The sequence below is a fragment of the Panthera leo genome, chromosome E1 (genome assembly GCF_018350215.1).
Source record: "Panthera leo isolate Ple1 chromosome E1, P.leo_Ple1_pat1.1, whole genome shotgun sequence".
NCBI classification, from domain to species: Eukaryota; Metazoa; Chordata; class Mammalia; order Carnivora; family Felidae; genus Panthera; species Panthera leo.
The window spans coordinates 17,805,168-17,823,654 of record NC_056692.1 but is presented as its reverse complement, the minus strand read 5'-3'; the positions used below and the strand labels follow the sequence as shown (position 1 = coordinate 17,823,654).

The 18,487-nt window shown below is 40.9% G+C and overlaps 1 protein-coding gene and 1 pseudogene across 4 annotated transcripts in view; one reads left to right on the top strand and one right to left on the bottom strand.

Annotated features, from left to right (window-relative positions):
• The window catches only part of FAM222B (family with sequence similarity 222 member B), an 81,318-nt gene that overhangs the window by 22,218 nt on the left and 40,613 nt on the right, over positions 1-18,487 (bottom strand). The gene's annotated exons all lie outside the window — the stretch shown is intronic.
• On the top strand, positions 10,163-10,391 carry LOC122205962 (annotated as a pseudogene).

Sequence of the window (18,487 nt, the reverse complement as noted above, 5' to 3'; positions counted from 1 at the left end):
TTTTAAGAAACAGTACAACTATCTAATAATTCAAGAAATGTAAATTAAATGGAATGAGATTTTATTTTTTGCTTATAAAATGGCAAAATGTTTGGAAAAAAACCTAAAACTCACAGAGTCAAGGATATAGCGATGAGTCACTAAAATGACATGTTTAAACTGATAGATACATCCTTTCTGGAAATTAGCATAAACAGTTTTTAATTTTCTAATTTTTTTTTAATTTTGAGAGAGAGCGAGCGAGAGCGAGCACACAAATAGGGGAGGGGAAGGGAGAAGGTGAGAGAGACAGAATCCAAAGCAGGATCTCACTATAGTGAGAGACAGAATCCAAAGCCCCAATGTGGGGCTCAAATTCATGAACCTCCAGATCATGACCTGAGCTGAAATTAAGACTTTGATGCTTAACCAACTGAGACATCCAGGTGCCTCAGCACAGTTTCTTAAATATTCATATTCCTTTTTTTTTTTTAATTTTTTTTTTAACATTTATTTATTTTTGAGACAGATAGAGACAGAGCATGAGCAGGGGAGGGTCAGAGAGGGAGACTCAGAATCCGAAACAGGCTCCAGGCTCTGAGCTGTCAGCCCAGAGCCCGATACGGGGCTCGAACTCACGGACCGCGAGATCATGACCTGAGCCGAGGTTGGACGCCCAACCGACTGAGCCACCCAGGTGCCCCAAAATATTCATATTCTTTGATACAGTAACCATACTTCTAAAATCTAACTTAAGGAACTGGGGCATTTGGCTCAGTCAGTAAAGCATGTGACTCAATATCGGGGTCTTGAGTTCATGCCCCTATGTTGGGCATGGAGCCTGCTTAAAAACAAAAACGAGACAAAAATAAAAGCTAACCTAAGGAACAGTCAGAGATGCAAACAAAAATTTACATACGATTCTCTTCACTCTAGTGTTCCAGTAAAAACTGGAAACAAATCTAAATGTCTAAAAGTAGGAGTGCCCGGTGGCTCAGTTGGTTAGGCTTCTGACTCTTGATTCAGCTCAGGTTATGATCTCATGGTTTGTGGGATTGAGCCCTGCATCGGGCTCTGTGCCCGTAGTGCGGATTCTCTGTCCCTCTCTCTCTGCATCTCCCACACTCGCTCTGTTTGTCAAATAAACTTTGAAAAAAAAATTTAAAATGTCTAAAAGGAAATAGCTACATAAATTATGGGATATTCATCTAATGAAGTTAGCATGAGCTTCCCAATTTAAAGAAAAATTTCTTTAATGTTTATTCATTTCTGAGAGAGAGAGAGCGTGCACACGTGTACTCAAACGAGTGGGGGAGAGGCAAGGAGAAAGGGAGACACAGAATGTAAAGCAGACTCAGGCTCTGAGCTGTCAGCACAGAGCCCTACATGGGGCTCGAACTCATGAAGCATGAGATCATGACCTGAGCTGAAGTCGGACACTTAACCAACTGAGTCACCCAGGGGCCCCATAGCCTCCCAATTAAAAAAAAAAAAAAAAAAAAAGGTTTATTTATTTTTGAGAAAGAGAGAGCACTTGCAGGGGAGGGGCAGAGAGAGAGAGGGCGACACAGAATCCAAAGCAGGCTCCAGGCTCTAAGCTGGCAGCACACAGCCTGAGGCAGAGCTCCAACTCACAAACTATGAGATCATAACCTGAGCTGAAGTCGGACACTTAACCGACTGAACCTCAGAAGCCCCCCAATTTTTAAAAAATGTTTATTTTTATATTTATTTTTCAGAGAGAGAGAGCAGGGGAGGGGCAGAGAAGCAGTGGGGGGGGGGGGGGGGGACAGAGAATCCGAAGTGGGCTCCATGCTGACAGCAGAGAGCCCAATGCAGGGTTTGAACCCGCAAACCATGAGATCATGACCTGAGCCGTAGTCGGATGCTTAACCCACTGAGCCACCCAGTCATCCCTGTGACCAGTCTTTTTTTTTTTTAAAAAATGAATTAGGGGCACCTGGGTGGCTCAGTCGGTTAAGCATCCGACTACAGCTCAGGTCATGATCTCACGGTTTGTAGGTTCAAGCCCTGCATCGGGCTCTGTGCTGACAGCTCAGAGCCTGGAGCCTGCTTCACATTCTGTGTGTCTCCCCACCCCTCCCACCTTGTGCACACTCTCTCTCTCAAAAATAAACATTAACAAAAAAAATTTTTTTTTAATTAAAAAATTCACAGTCAAAAATGCTTACTGTTTCATGATTCTCATTTCAATTATCTCAATTATATGTGTGTATTTATTGGGAGTGCAATCCCTATTGTGAACACAGACAAAAATGTTTGAAAAACATGGCACTATGCCATAGCTGCCTCTCATGTCAGTATTTATTGACCACCTATCATATCCCTCTTCTTACACTATTATATACAACAAAAACATATAATTCTAAGCCACGGTTTTGCTTAAGTGTGAATGTAATTATTGACTTTCCTATGGATTTGGGGAATTGCCCAGATCGGCACTTCACTAGAACTCTAGTATACGTTGGCTAGCCTAACACTTAGCAATCATTTCTTAGTGAAAAATCCTTTCAAGGTGAACTATAAAGCCAGCAACTATAACCAAGGTAAGAATGAGCTGGGCATAAAGGCAAGAAAGACTTTATGTTCAACTTGTCAGATTTTTTTTTTTTTTCAGGGAAAAGTTGTATGAATTTACACTGAGGAAACTATATCCAAGAGTAATACAAGTAACGATTAAATAACGTTCTCTCTCATTCTCAAACAATCCTGGCACAGAAAACTCTGTCCCTCCCATCCTAATGCTGTTCCCTGAATGTTAGAAGTACACTCGAACTCTGAACCTACTTCAACTCATACCTTTTCAAAGTCAGCTTCCATTTGGACACTGCCATGACAGCATTTGGAAGCTGGGCATCATAGACTCCACCCAGGTCTCTGACAGGAAATACCCCTCTGCTTTCTCAGGTGTTTTAAATTTGGGCGGGGGTGGGGGGTGGGAAGCTGGACTCCTACCTTTCAATGCCACGCATCTACTATATCCACTATATATTCATTTCGTCTGCTACTTTCTCAGAACTTGTTCTCTGTACACAATACCTTGAGTTTATGTGCCTTACATATCTAGTGAAGTTTCAGAAAGGCTAACAGATTCAGTGCTGACAGGGAACAAAGTTTTACTTATAGTTAACATATTGCCATCCAGGGTTAGTTTGACAGTAGGCAGATTTTAAGGTAAGAGGAGAAACGAAGCATAATTGCTATCTTAATACATTCTGTTCATTTAGGCCCTCCCTTCTTCTCTGCTAGTGGGAGTAGAGGACAGGAGTAGAGGACCATGAGGAATCCTGATGTGTAACAATTTTGGGTGAGGGCTTCTGTAGCCTTAGTAAAAATCGAAAGATCTTACCTTGCTGTTTCATTGAGATTCACTATAACTTGAAGCTTTCTGGCTCACACTCCACATACCCAAGGAATTACCAGGTTTCTGAAGCTAAAGGGTCTATGAAAGTAGTAGAGACTGCTAAGTCTCGAAAGCACCCAGGAACTGAAAGCCTACTGAACAGGAGCACCTCCTCCTTCTACATCCTACAAACCACTGCAACTAGCTAATGATGTGGCATACTGGTTCAATCCACAGGAAGATGAGAGAATAGAGACAGGGAGCCTGGGTGGCTCAGTCGGTTATGTGTCTGAGTTGTTCGAGCCCCACATTGGGCTCTGTGCTGCCTGCTTCAGATTCTGTGTCTCCCTCTCTCTCTGCCCCTCCCTGGCTTGCGCTGGCTCTCTCTCTCTCTCTCTCTCAAATAAATGAGCATTAAAAAAAAATAAAAGAGAGAGAACAGAGAGTCCCTGCTGGAAGAGTATTTTACAGCTAAACGCCCACTGAAATAAAATTCTGAACTTAGGTTTAAGAGGCTTCCTTATTCCAGGAACTGCCTTGTAAAACAAAATAAAAACAAAGTAGTCCTTTAAACATCTCAAAGATTCAAAGTACACAACTCATACACTGATCAGCAGAATTCTTTTGCTCCTTTCTGTAGCTGTGAAAAATTCCATAATCACTCAGCACTGTTTTTGTTTGTTTGTTTTTTTAATCAGTGTGTGGCTGGTTCTAACTGGTCAAATATGTCTTATACCATATTAAGCCCCACCCAAACAAAGCAATTTAACTCAAGATTACTTTAGCATTGAATAAATCAGGGAAAAAATTGTAGATGTTTTATCCTACAGATGTCCAAATGATGTGCTTTCCTTTATCTCAAAGATACCTCAAAGAAATATGACTAACACTACCCAAATTAACATCTATGACAGGAGCAGAAAACAAAAGCACCCAACTCTTCTATTCCTGGTACACTGCTTCCTTCACTCAGTGTACCCATTCACTCTCCTAATTTCTCCTCTGTAAATTCTCTCCATGGCCTCCCTCACCAACTGAATGTCCTCACCAACCTTCACCCTTTTCCCTCTGTTAAATCACTTTAACTAGATTGGAAATAGAAGGTACCCAAACAGAGTAAGGATGGCAGCCATAAAGTGGTGGGGGGCCCACTATGGTGTGAGAGCATCCCCAGAGGGATGCAGTGACTACTCCACCATCTAACAGCAATGAGCCCCAATACGGTCAAATCAGATCCTGATTTCTAGATACCTGATTTCCAAATCTCTCTACTAACAGGAACAGAGGCTCTTTGGAGAAATGGGTGAGGCACAGAAATGACTCTGGAAGATCTCATTGTGCAGGAAAGGAAGGAAGTGCTCAAAGACTAACGGTGACATGTCGAAGAACACAGAAGCTTTAGGATATTCAACTGGTGAGGGAAACCTCTGAAAGAGAAGTTTACACAGTAGAAACCAAAAAGAACAACGAATAGGTACATGAGTGAAGGAAGCATGTCCTAGCAATAGAAGAATTATGAACTCTTGTTTTCTACCACTGTTTATAAGATGTTAGTTTGGGGAGTATCAGCCAATCTTTTGAAATAAAAGGACAGTGGGGCACCTGGGTGGCTCAGTTAAGTGTCTGACGTCGGCCCAGGTCATGATCCCGAGCTTCGTGGGTTTGAGTCCCACGTCGGGCTCTGTGCTGACAGGCTCAGGAGCCTGTTTTGGATTCTGTGTCTCCTTCTCTTTCTGCCCCTCCCCCACTCTGTTTCTCTATCTCCCAAAAATAAACATTAAAAAAAATTATTTATGAAATAAAAGGACAGCAAATCATTTGATAATCTTTAGGATTAAACATATAATTTTTTCCTGATATACTGACAAATTCTGGGATAATTTGAACATCAAACAAATAATGATAAAAGATTATATTCTATTGAATAAAACAGAAAATCCATAATGTATCAAGAAGTTGAATAACTATTCTTTTTTTCTTTTCAAAAGTTTTTAATATTTATTTATTGTTGAGAGAGAGACAGAGCATGAACGGGGGAGGGTCAGAGAGAGAGGGAGACACAGAATCCGAAGCAGGCTCCCCTGATGCAGGGCTCGAACTCACAGAGCATGAGATCATGACCTGAGCCAAAGTCAGAAGCTCAACCGACTGAGCCACCCAGGTGGCCCCTGAATAACTATTCTTATAACCTGAAAACTAATGTAACATTGTACATCAACTATACTCAAATTACCCTTGGTGGCTCAGTTGGTTGAGTGGCAGACTTTGGCTCAGGTCATGATTTCACCATTTGTGAGTTCAAGTCCCATATTGGGCTCTGTGCTGACAGCTAAGACTGAGCCTGGAGCCTGCTTCGGATTCTGTGTCTCCCTCTCTCTCTGCCCCTCCCCCGCTCATGATCTCTCTCTCTCTCTCTCTCTCTGTCTCTGTCTCCCTCTCTCAAAAATAAATAAAAAGATTTTTTAAAAAGTTAAAAAAAAAAGAAAAGCATGAGTCCATACTAATGTAAATATATAAAGTAATAAATTGAAAGGGGGAGAGAAACAGGATACTTGCAGAGTTTCAAAGTATCTCCTTCCAAAATACTTACTAATTGCAAAGGGAAAAAGAGTAACTTTACACTAGAAATGCCTAGCAGGCACCACCTTAATCAAGTGATTGAACATTACCAGTAATAGGACACATAAAAATTCTGCACTTCTTGAAATTATGCAATTAAATTATGCATTACTCGTAATATTCCTGCTGAAGATATATAACCTAAATTAAACATGAAGAAACACCAGGCAACCCTAAATTTAGGGACTTTCTACAAATTAACTGTCAGAAGTATTAAAGTCATGAAAGTCAAAGGCCTGAAGAACTGTTCCAGACTGAAGGAGACCAAGAATATACAACAAATAAATGCAATGTGTGGGGCACTTGGCTGGCCTCAGTTAGTAGAGCAGGTGACTCTTGATTTCAGGGTTACGAATTCGAGCTCCAAGTTGGGAGCAGAGTTTACTTAAAAAGAAAAAAAAAAGTAAAATAAATTAAAAAATGCAATGTGTGGGGCGCCTAGGTGGCTCAGTTGATTGAGCGTCTGACCTTGGCTCAGGTCATGACCTCACGATTTGTGAGCTCAAGTCCCACATGGGGCTCACTGATGTCAGCACAGAGCCTGCTTCAGATCCTCTGTCCCCCTCTCTCTCTGCTCCTCCCCCATTCGTGCTCTCTCTCAAAAATAAACATTAAAAAAAAAATGCAACATGTGATTCTGAACTGGGTCCTTACTGAAATGAAACACATTACTCATACAAACAACAACATCTGGGGTGGCTTGATGGCTCAGTTAGTGAAGCAACCAACTCTTTTTTTTTTTTGATGTTTTATTTATTTTTGAGAGAGACTGAGCATGAGTGGGGGAGGGGCAGAGAGCAAGAGACAGAATCTGAAGCAGTCTCCAGACCCTGAGCTGTCAGTACAGAGCCCGACATGGGGCTTGAACTCATGAGCTGTGAGATCATGACCTGAGCTGAAGTTGGATGCTCAACCGACTGAGCTACCCAGATGCCCCCAATCAACTCTTGAGTCATGACCTCGAAGTTGGTGGATTCCAGCCTTTGGTCTGGTTCTACACGGACCGTGTGGAGCCTGCTTGGGATATTCTTTCTTTCTCTTTCTCTTTCTCTTTCTCTTTCTCTGTCTCTCTCTGTCTCTCTCTCTCTCTCTCTCTCATATTCTATCTCTTTCTCTGTCTCTCTCTCTCTCATATTCTTTCTTTCTCTTTCTCTGTCTTTCTCTTTCTCTCTCTTATTCTTTCTTTCTCTTTCTCTCTCTCCCCCCCCCCCCCCCGTCTCTCTGCCCCTCCCCTGTTCATGCACACATCACCACAAACTCTCTCTCTCTCGCTCAAAAACAAACTTTAAAACAACAAAACGGGGCGCCTGGGTGGCTCAGTCAGTTAAGCGGCCGACTTCAGCTCAGGTCATGATCTCGCGGTCCGTGAGTTCGAGCCCCGTGTCGAGCTCTGTGCTGACAGCTCAGAGCCTGGAGCCTGTTTCAGATTCTGTGTCTCCCTCTCTCTGACCCTCCCCCGTTCATGCTGTCTCTCTCTGAATCAAAAATAAATAAACGTTAAAAAACAAAACAAACAAAAAAACAACAGCAACAAATAGCAACATCTGAGAGGGGTCTGAGAATGACAATAATGTATCAATGTTAGTGATTTTGATGGTTTTATTGTGGTAATGCTGGATGGAGAGTGTCCTTGTTTGTTGTTGAGATAAAGACTAAAGTATTCTGATATGATGAAGCAATCAGGTCAAATGATCCAAGGAAGAAAAATATTCTTTGTACTATCAACTTTTCTGTAAATCTAAGATTGTTTCTACACATTTTATTTAAAAAACAAAACAAAAAATATGGGGTGCCTGGGTGGCTCAGGCAGTTAAGCGTCCAAATCTTGATCTCAGTTCAGGTCACGATCTCAGGGTTGTGAGTTCAGTCCCTGCGTTTGGCTCCATGCAAGGCACAGAGGAGCTTACTTAAAAGAAAACAAAACAAAACAAAAAACAGGGGCGCCTGGGGGGCTCAGTCGGTTGGTTAAGCGTGCGACTTTGGCTCAAGTCATGATTGGTTCACGGGTTCAAGCCCCGCATTAGGTTCTGTGCTGACAGCTCAGAGCCTGGAGCCTGTCTCACATCCTGTGTCTCCCTTGTTCTCTGCCCCACCCCCATTCACGCTCTATCTCTTCTCTCTCAAAAATAAATAAAACATTTAAAAAAAAATTTGTAAGAAAAAAATCAACAAAACAGGGGTGCCTAGGTGGGTGGCTTAGTTAAGTGTCCAACTCTTGATTTTGGCTCAGGTCATGTGTGGAGCGTGATGCAGGGCTTGATCTCTCCCTTTCTCTCTGCCCCTCTCTTGCTTGTTCTCTCTCTCTCAAAACAAATGAAGTTTACAATAAAATAAAATAAACAAAAAAGATAGTGTTGAAGTCTAGAAAGGGTGTGGGGGCTGGAGATCATAAAGAAGAGTTGGGAGAAAGTGGTCTCTTGGTAACTATTATCATTTCATCTTAACGCAGGTAACTTAGCTCTACACTGGTGAGTGCTGACATTTGGGGTTCTTGCCATCTGGAATAGGTTTCCTGTATCTTTCTGCCTCATCAACTTCCAATTTCTTTTCAACACTTACCTGAATAACATTTTCTCCAGTGCCTATATTTCAAATTATCCCCCAACCTCCACTCTGTTCTGGCAATGCTTCCACTGTGTGGCATTCAATGCAACCCTCTTAACCTAAAGATGGAGAATTTCAGGGGCGCCTGGGTGGCTCAGTCAATTAAGCATCCGACTTCAGCTCAGGTCGTGATCTCGAAGTTTGTGGGTTTGAGCCCTGCCTCAGGCTCTGTGTCAAAAGCTCAGAGCCTGGATCCTGCTTCTGAGTCTCCCTCTCTCTCTGCCCCTCCCCAGCCCCTCATGCTCTCAGTCTCCCAAAAATAAATAAAATGTAAAAAACAAACAAAAAAGGAGAATTTCACTTCTGGAAAGGTTCCAAAAGAAATGTCTCCTGAACAAGGTGCTATTAATAACCCTCCGTTTTCAGGCCTGACATTCACTAACATTTCCATCAAGTTCATGTTTCAGTAAGAGTTTTGCAAGCAAGCCCTTTCTTTCTAAGCACACATCCTGAACCTCATCAATACTGCCTGCAAACCTCTATGCTCTAAGGGAAATCCTTGTTATACCTTCCAGAGTATAACAGAGTTATGACATTCTTTCCTCCGACCATACAAAAAGTTTCAAATGACATCATAAACTTTATCTCCAGACTTCCTGAAAACTACCCACTACAACCAGCTTCTCCACTTTCACACCAACAGCAGCTGGCAGGCAGTCTTGGGTTATTCTACAGCAAAGGTTTTCGGTAACAATCAATGAAGAGCTTTGAAGTAGTGCAAGGATGATGTTTATCACTCACCCTTTCCTCTTCTTTCCTTTTTAGTGTGATCAGGGAAGCTTTGGAGGAGAAACAACTGTATTACAGACAGCTCTTCTCCAAGGAGCCATGAACTTTCTTCCCTTATTTCACACAAACACTAAGAAAAACAGATTCTTAAAATGCATTGCCACACTCCTTGGCCACTTATTCTCAACAAAGCTTTTATGCAGCCACATCCATAAAGTATCTAAGGAGACTGACGAGCCCTTGCGAAGAGAGCCTAGTAACAAAGACACTAAGGTGAGCAAGGACATCTGAAATGAAAAAAAAACAGTAAGTTACCTGAAGATCTAGGAATAGCCCCAGCTTGGAACTGACTTTAGTCTTTCGCATGTCAAGAAGATCAGCTTTTACTTATAAGACCATTTACTTTCAGGGTTACCATCAAACAACATTGAAGGGAAAGTCTGAAGGAAAATAGCAAAGGGAGTTTGTCATCTTCAGAGAAAGACAAACTATTCCTTTTATCCCTTTTTTTACCTAGCAAGGATGTTTCCAAAGATATTATGTATGCAACTTCCTATTAAAATAACAACTACAGGGGTGCCTGGGTGGCTCAGTCGGTTGAGTGTCCGACTTCGGCTCGGGTCATGATCTCGCGGTCCATGAGTTCGAGCCCCGCGTCAGGCTCTGTGCTGACAGCTCGGAGCCTGGAGCCTGTTTCGGATTCTGTGTCTCCCTCTCTCTGACCCTCCCCCGTTCATGCTCTGTCTCTCTCTGTCTCAAAAATAAATAAACGTTAAAAAAATTTTTTTTTAAATAAATAAAAATAAAATAACTACAATAAAAAAAAATATTTTAGAGAGGCATCTTTGAGCTCTCCAGGTAGACACCATGAGCAAAGCTCACCCTTCCAAGTTAAAAAATTTATGGACAAGAAATTATCATCAAAATTAAATGGTGGCAGACATGTCCAAGGAATATTGTAAGAGTTCAATCGTTTTATGAATCTTGTGATGAATGAATATGTGGAGATGGCAAATAATGAGCAACAGAATAATATTGGAAGGTGGTAATATGAGGAAATAGTACCATCATGTTAGAAGCCTTGGAACGAGTATAAACAATGGGAGTGTTCACCCGAAGAAACCAACTGCTTCTACATGTCCCCTCTCCATAGCACCTGCTTTACTATAATATAAAAATAAGATCATGTGCATTTTCACACTGAACTATTTTGTTGAATAAACCTTTGTAATAGCCCAAATTTTTTTTTAAAAACATACTAAAATTCCTATAGCACTAACGAAACGTATCCTCAGTGTCCCACTGATTTTAAAAGTGCCCCAAACAAAAGTTTACTTCTGCATTTCGAAGAGAATTTCATAGGCAAGCAGAAGACTAAACTTCACCTTGCCAATTACTATAATCTTACAATAAGCACAAATTGCTGTGAATGACATTTAGTTCCATCTCACTCTATTCTCTTATGATAAGGAGCAATGAACTCAAGGGTCTGATCTCAGAATATAAAAAGCCATTAAGGCTGCTCCTGATAGCTTCTTTTAAAACATGATCCTACACAGCTCTTCAAAAGGAGGACAATATGTTTTAATTGTGAGATGAATTTTTACAATGCTTTGATCTCCTGTCTAAAAGAGGTCTGTAAAAAGAAATAACTACAGTGGAGGAAGGGAGTAAAATGTGTCATTCTGGTTATTAAAATCCATCAAGTTCATACTTCAGCCTTGGGATAACTGCAGCCAAAAAACTGACTTGCAAGTAATTATCACCACTATCTGCAATAAAAGTTAATTGGACATAATTGAACTAACGCCCTAATCGGAGGGAAGCTGCAACTGGCAAACAGCCCACTCCTCTTGCTTCTTCAATCTGCAAATGAAACTGCTAATGATAATTTGTGGACAAACAAGAAATTGCTCTCATGGTTTCCCCAGTGCAAATCACTCAGCAATTCCAGCTAATGCCCAGCATGTTGAGCCAGGAGAAAAATCATTAACCAGTGCTTCCTTTGATAAAGATGAATTTTAACAATAACCAAGTCCATTAAGGCTGAGGGTTGCTGAGAATTGTTAAATTTCCCCTAAACACCCTAAGTAAGGCACTGTGGCCTGATCTCTATACACTGTATTATGCACTAGATGTGCCCTGTGCCACTACCATGTAGTACTAAGAAGAGACATTATACAAGGCCAGAAGCTACTATTACACTAATAATTTATCTTCTTCTAAGAGAATCCTGGGTAATCTCATTTTTTATACAGGCAAATGGCATTGTTGATCTGCTTCAACAGCAAAGATTAAATTACTTCTGAATGGATTTTGGAGTTGATAGATCCCTGCTGCCTGACTCATCTGCCTTCAATTCTGGATACGAGCTGCATCCTTTCCCCTGGAGTTTAGTACCACTCTCTGCTTTTCAACTGTGTCTACAGCCTAAGGGACTAACACTCCCCTAAGGTTATTGTGGAATCTTAGGAAGCCATTGTTTTACAGAATGGGAAAATTGTAGTCTTTATATCAACAGTGACTTATAACGTGGGATGACACTGCTAAGGTGACAGAAAGGAAAAGAGAGGCGCCTAGGTGGCTCAGTCAGTTAAGCGTCTGACCCTTGATATCAGCTCAGGTCATGATCTCGTGGTTTGTGAGATTGAGCCCCATGTGGGCTCTGTGCTGACAGCTTGGAATTCTTTCTCTCCCTCCCTCACTCTCTCTCTCTCTCTCTGCCCCTCCCCCCCTCAAAAAAAAAAACTTAAAAAAAAAGTAAAAGAGAAAAGCAGGTGCACAATGCTCACTTCTGCTTACTTTTTCTCTGCCTCTTTTTTTTATTTTTAAGTAATCTCTACACCCAACATGAACTTCAACTCACAGCCCTGAGATGAAGAGTTGCATACTCTACCAACTGAGCCAGCCAGGTGCCACCTCTCTGCTTATTTTTCTTATTTTATTTGGGCTCTATTCTGGCAAGGAGGTGGCTAGAAATTAATGCGTTCAGAATCTTTCCCAAAGCAGTAGCTGGACAACCAGCTCATTTGGTACATTTTTTGTTAAAAGTTATGGGGGGGGGGGGGGGGGAAGGGGGTTGAAAAAAAAAAGTTATTTTAGGATGTTTCAGTTCACTCCTGCAGTCATTAAAATACACTTTCTGATGGAAATAGAGGAAAGCCTAGAAATAGCTCAGCCAAGATGTAAAAAAACAGAGGATCTAGAAACTGTAATATGGCTAAGTAAAGGGAAAAAGAGCTTAACCTGAAAAAGAGAACACTTAGTAGGAACATCCTTCATTCATTTGCTCTCTGAGCATCTGTGATGCACTAGGCACTGTGACAGTACTATTTTTTGGAAACAAAAATGAGAAATGTGATTAGTGTAGTGAATGTTTCACAGTATATATAAATATCAAATTATGTTGTATACCTTAAACTAATACAATGCTGTGTGTCAATTATATTTTGAAAAGAAAAAAAAAAAGTGGATAAAGTTGTTTGAAAACCAAAATAATGAAACAAATACTTCCAAGGAACAGTGAGAAAGAAGGGAGAACAATAATATGGGTCACTGAAAGCCGAGCAAGAATTTACCAGATTGAGAAGGGTAAGCCACTCTAGGCAGAGAAAACTAGCATAATGAAAGGCATGCACAACTATGCTAGAAAACTACCATAACTAGGGGCTCCTGGGTGACTCAGTAGGTTAAGCATCCAATTCTTGATCTCAGCTCAGGTCCTTATCTCAGGGTCATGAGTTCAAGCCCCACATTGGGCTTCATGCTGGGTGTGAAGCCTACTTATAAAGAAAAGTAGCCTAACTAAATGTATGTTTGGGAAACCACAAGTGGTATAGTATGAAGAGGTGGGTGCTGGATGTATGTGCCAAACCTGGAGACTGAGCCTGATGTGCCAAATTATGAAAAGCCTTACATTTCATACTAGAGGGACAAAACAACAGATTAAGAATAAAGCTGGGTTGGAGTCCCATGTTTCAAGGAGAGTAACATGATCAGATGTCTGTTTTAAAAAAAATTTTTTTAATGTGTATTTTTTTTTTTTTTTGAGAGAGAGAAACAGAGTGCGGGGGGGGGGGGGGGTGGGTGGGGGGGTGGACAGAGAGAGACGGAGACACAGAATCCGAAGCAGCTCCAGGCTCTGAGCTGTCAGCACAGAACCTGATGCGGGGCTTGACCCCACAGACCATGAGATCATGACCTGAGCTAAAATCAGATGCTCAACCAACTGAGCCACCCAGGTGCCCCTCAGATGTCTATTTTAAATAAATCTGCTGAAAATGTGAAAGACAAACAAGAAATGGCAGAAATCAGTTAAGTGGCTATAGTGATTTCAAGGCAAGAGATGATGATCTTAAGCAAGGGTGCCGTAAGAGAGCCGTCATACAAAGGAGGGAGTAGATTTCTTTCTTTCTTTCTTTCTTTCTTTCTTTCTTTCTTTCCTTTCTTTCTTTCAGGTTTTTTTAATTTTAGGTAATCTCTACATCCAATGTGGGGTGCAAACTCACAAACCCAAGATCAAGAGTCACATGCTCCACCAACTCAGTCAGCCAGGTGCCCCTAGATTTATATCTGAGCTCAAACACAGGTTAATAAAGGCTGAAGACAGGCAATTTTAGACTAACATAAACAACAATTTGAGCTTATTCAATAGTGGGCATACTAATAGAAATGCTGAAGCAAAAGCAATGACTATTCCTTAAGAATGATGGAAAATAATTTATTTTCAGTAACTCAGAATTTGGAATAGATGACCATTAAACCAACTTCCAGATTCCAAGATTCTAAATCACTTACAAAGGTGATTATTTTATAAAGTCATTATGACTGCTTATTTTGTAGAAAGGTCTGTAATTTTCTAAGTGCTTTCACATGGATTCTCTCACTTGCTTTTCCCAAATACCCTATGAGATAGTTTGCACAGGGATCCTCAGTCCATTTTTCAGAGATAAAGTAGGAAAAGCTCATAAGTGCCTAGACTACAACCCCTAGCTCTGTGCTCTTTCCATTCTCATCACTGCCTCCAACAGTGTCACTGCTGAAAATCAATTCTGACAAACCATCCTTCTTTGGTCACTTGTTCCAAGGTCTATTTCAAAATCAGGAAATTCTGCATGTCTTATATTCATTGCCCAGAAGCTCCAGCCTATTCCTTTGTCCTCTTCTAGGTGAATAAGAGCTGGTCATCTATCTTATATAATGTTCCTTCATATTTGCATACTATAAAAAGTCTGTCACTTCCCTAATCCTGGCTAATTACCCCCAATTCCTTGAGGGTTTTTTTTTTTTTCATATATTCTTTCCCTCCTTAAACTCATCAAGTAATGTGATCCCCAATTTTGTACTAGATCCAGGAAGACAATAAACTCTTCCCATAGACTCCAATTCTAATCCCCAGGTATCTATTAAAAGTGCCTCTCCAAGTACTTCATACCAATATTTACTGAGAGCCTACAATGTAGCAAGACACTGTTCTAGGAGTGAGGGACTCAGCAAAGAAAAAAACAGACAAAAACTCATGCTTCCATTTTTACATGGTATAGAGTGGGAGGGTCAGACAAATTTAATGAATAGGTTAGTTACTCTCAAAAGGTGATAAATGCTACGAAAAGGAAAATAAAGCAAAATAAGAAGATGAGGAGTATTGGATGAGATAGCCATTCTAAATAGCATAGAGTGGTCCTCACTGAGAAACTGTAGTTCTCTCCATGGTTTATCTGCTAGTTTCAGTGCAAGACAGCAATACAGCTTTTAATTACATAACAGAATTTTTTTAAGCAATTAAACTACAACCAATATAGTTTTCCCCTCTCTCATTTCAAATTTAACTCTTAGACACTTGCACTTTTTAAAAATGTTTTTACTTATTTTTGAGAGAGAGAGAGAGAGAGAGAGAGAGAGAGACAGAGCAAGCAGACAAGGGAAAGAGATAGAGGGGGACACAGAATCTGAAGCAGGCTCCAGGGTCTGAGCTGGCAGCACAGAGCCTGACACAGGGTTTGAACTTGTGAACCACGAGATCATGACCTGAGCTGAAGTTGGATGCTTAACCAACTGAGCCACCCAGGCACCCTGACACTTGCACTTTTAATAAAAAGCAATTCATCAACTTGTTTAGAAGAAAAAATCTTATTTCTGTGATGTAGAAATATTCTTCAAGCAATAATGCAACAAAATAATGTAAGTCTGCACAGACATGCACCAGTGCGTGCACACGCACGTGCGCACGCACACACACACACACACACACACACACACCTCTGACTTTGATTAAGGACTAGCATTTCCCTAGTTGAGCAATATTCTTTCTTAAGTAGCTGTGGAAAGCTCAGAGATGAGCAGATGTGGACAGACAGGTGGATGGAGGCAGTTGGTGGAAACAATTTCAAAGAATTACAGAATTGGTGTGCAGGCTTAAGTGGCATCAGCCTCTCACTTCAAAGTGCACTTGGAACAATCTCCCGAAAATGTACTATGAATGATAAGAATGATACATTTCATTTGGGACATTTGTTTAGCTTAGAGAAGAGGCAAAAATTAAAATACAGCTTCCTGAAAAAGCAACTTGTTCCAACTTAATTTTGCCATGGACCATGGAAACAAAGGACTTTTTTTTTCTTTTTAATTTTTTTTCAGTTTATTTATTTTGGGGAGGGGTTAGAGAGAGAGGGGGAGAGAGAGAGAGAATTCCAAGCAGGCTCTGCACTATCAGCAAGAGCCCGGCATGGGGCTCGATATCATAAACTGTGAGACCATGACACAAGTGGAAACCAAGAAGCCTGGTGCTTAACTGACTGAGCCACCCAGGTGCCCCCAAAGGAGTTTCCTTAAAAGGAAAGGTTCCTCTTGTCTCTCTGCGGAAATGTTCTAGCACACTATCACACTCCAATTGCACGATAACCTCACAGGGATTGAATGAAGCCTAAGTACTAAAATCCTTTGTAAAGCACTTTAGTGAATGCACAGTAACACTTAGCAGGACAGGTTAAAACCAAGATACGGGATTCTTCATTAATCGACTGGTCTTTCTGTTGAATGAAAAAGTTTCTGGGAGGATAAGATAAGCAAAAGGCAAACCAGAACCTTCACAGTTACAAAATTAATGTCTTCACAATAGTACAACCACTCCCAGCTAAACAGTTAGGTAATACATAAGGCCCATTCAGGAACCCAGGAAATGTGTCTTTTCCACTGATATACCTGGGATGAGCTGCCTTTAACTTCTCATAGTCTTGATACCTCTTAACTTTCAAAATAGATTAAGTTTTATCCTTTACATAGTAAGTGATAAGTGAAATGCCAATGGAAGAAATGCTTTAGCTTTTGGAAGGAAAGAAGAAATTTAAGTTATGACTAATAACGCTTATGCTTCTCCTCTGAAGCAACAGGGATGATGTCTAAATCTTCAATTCTGCAAGTGGCATAAAATCTTATTTTCATTCAGATCAGCAACTGATCCTCAAAACCACTTTGCTGAGTGCAAAGAATTAGCAACTGGTCATGGAAACCTTGCTTTTTAAATCTGCTGTAATATTCAGTTGATCGAGAGAGAAAGAAAGAGAGAGAGAGAACATTTTCCCACCAAATAGCACTTAAAGAAATCCTGAGCTTTAAAATTTATAATGTATAGTACTTCTTTAATCACAACCTAGTATCTGACTTCTAAATGGATTTCATTTTGGCCAACAGTTCTCATCATTAGAGTATATACACAGTGTTAAGAGGAGGGGTTTACTTTGATAACACTTCTTTGGCTTGTCCATCTGTGGCCTGACCACATATGATGAATGACTGGCAAATACCGTGGGGCCAGAAGATGCCAAGAAAGAAAGCATGCTAGTATCAAAAGCTAGTTTATCTATGATCTACTTGGAAGATCTCAATTCTCCCTAGGACTCCGTGTAATTAGGTGACAAGGGCCAAAGTCTTAAAAAATAAACAGGGGGCTCCTGGATGGCTCCATTGATTAGGCATCTGACTTTGGCTCAGGTCATGATCTCACAGGTCATGAGTTCGAGCCCTGCATCAGGCTCTGCACTGCCAGCTCAGAGCCTGGAGGCTGCTTTGAATTCTGTGTTCCCCACTCTCTCTCTGCCCCTCCTCCCCCACACTCTCTCTCTTAAAAATAAATAAACATTAAAAAAAAAACTAGGGGTGCCTGGGTGGCTCAGTTGGTTAAGCGTCCAATTTTGGCTCAGGTCATGATCTCACAGTTCCTAAGTTCGAGCCCCGCACTGGGCTCTGTGCTGACAGCTCAGAGTCTGGAGCCTGCTTTGGATTGTGTGCCTGCTTTGGATTGTGTGTCTCCCTCTCTCTACACTCCACCCTGGCTTGTGCTCTGTCTCTCTGTCTCTCAAAAATAAATCAATATTTAAAAAAATAAGAAAGAAAGAAAGAAAGAAAGAAAGAAACAAACAAACAAACAAACAAAGTTTAATCCAAGCTTGTATCTTACTGGTCTCCTGAATGACCAGAGAAAGAAAACAAATCTCTAATACTCAGTTTGTTCCGCTAGAAAATCCCAGTTAAAAAGCAGAAGAAGTTACTAAAGCTATTGCTAAGAATATCTTTGGATTTTACCTGTCTGTACTTTGTCTGCTTGCCCTTCTGCATGAATAATCAAGAACTGACTGTGTTCTTTGGATCAGGAATGAATCCTTAACTACAGTTCTGCCCATGTATTGGTAAAGACGCCTCTGCCCTTTTCAGCTAGGCTGAGATGTAACAACTCAGCCGATGACTGAATTTGATCTAATCAGCTCAATGCTCCCTCCCTCAGATCCATCAGCACCAAATATAATAAAACTTCAGTTTGGCCTTTCCTTTACGGTTCTATCTTTTTTTCCTCTACCACCTCATCCTGAACCTTCCTCCTTCTCTTGATTGATAGTGGCATCTTGGTCTTTGGATTCCCTTCATGACTAGAGAAATAAAAACAGTCTCTCACAGCAGAAACAGGAAAATTTCAAGTCATTTCAAATAAGGATCCTCAAAGGAGTTCTTAGAGAAAATAATTAAATATATTAGAAATACAGAGCACCTGGCTGGCTCAGTCAGTAGAGCATGTGATTCTTGATCTCAGGGTAGTAAATTCAAGCCCCACCTTGGGCACAGAGCTTACTTAAAAAAACAAATTAAAGTATTCAGAGACCTTCGCTCTGGGTCTAGCTTTACTACCAAATCACTAAGTTA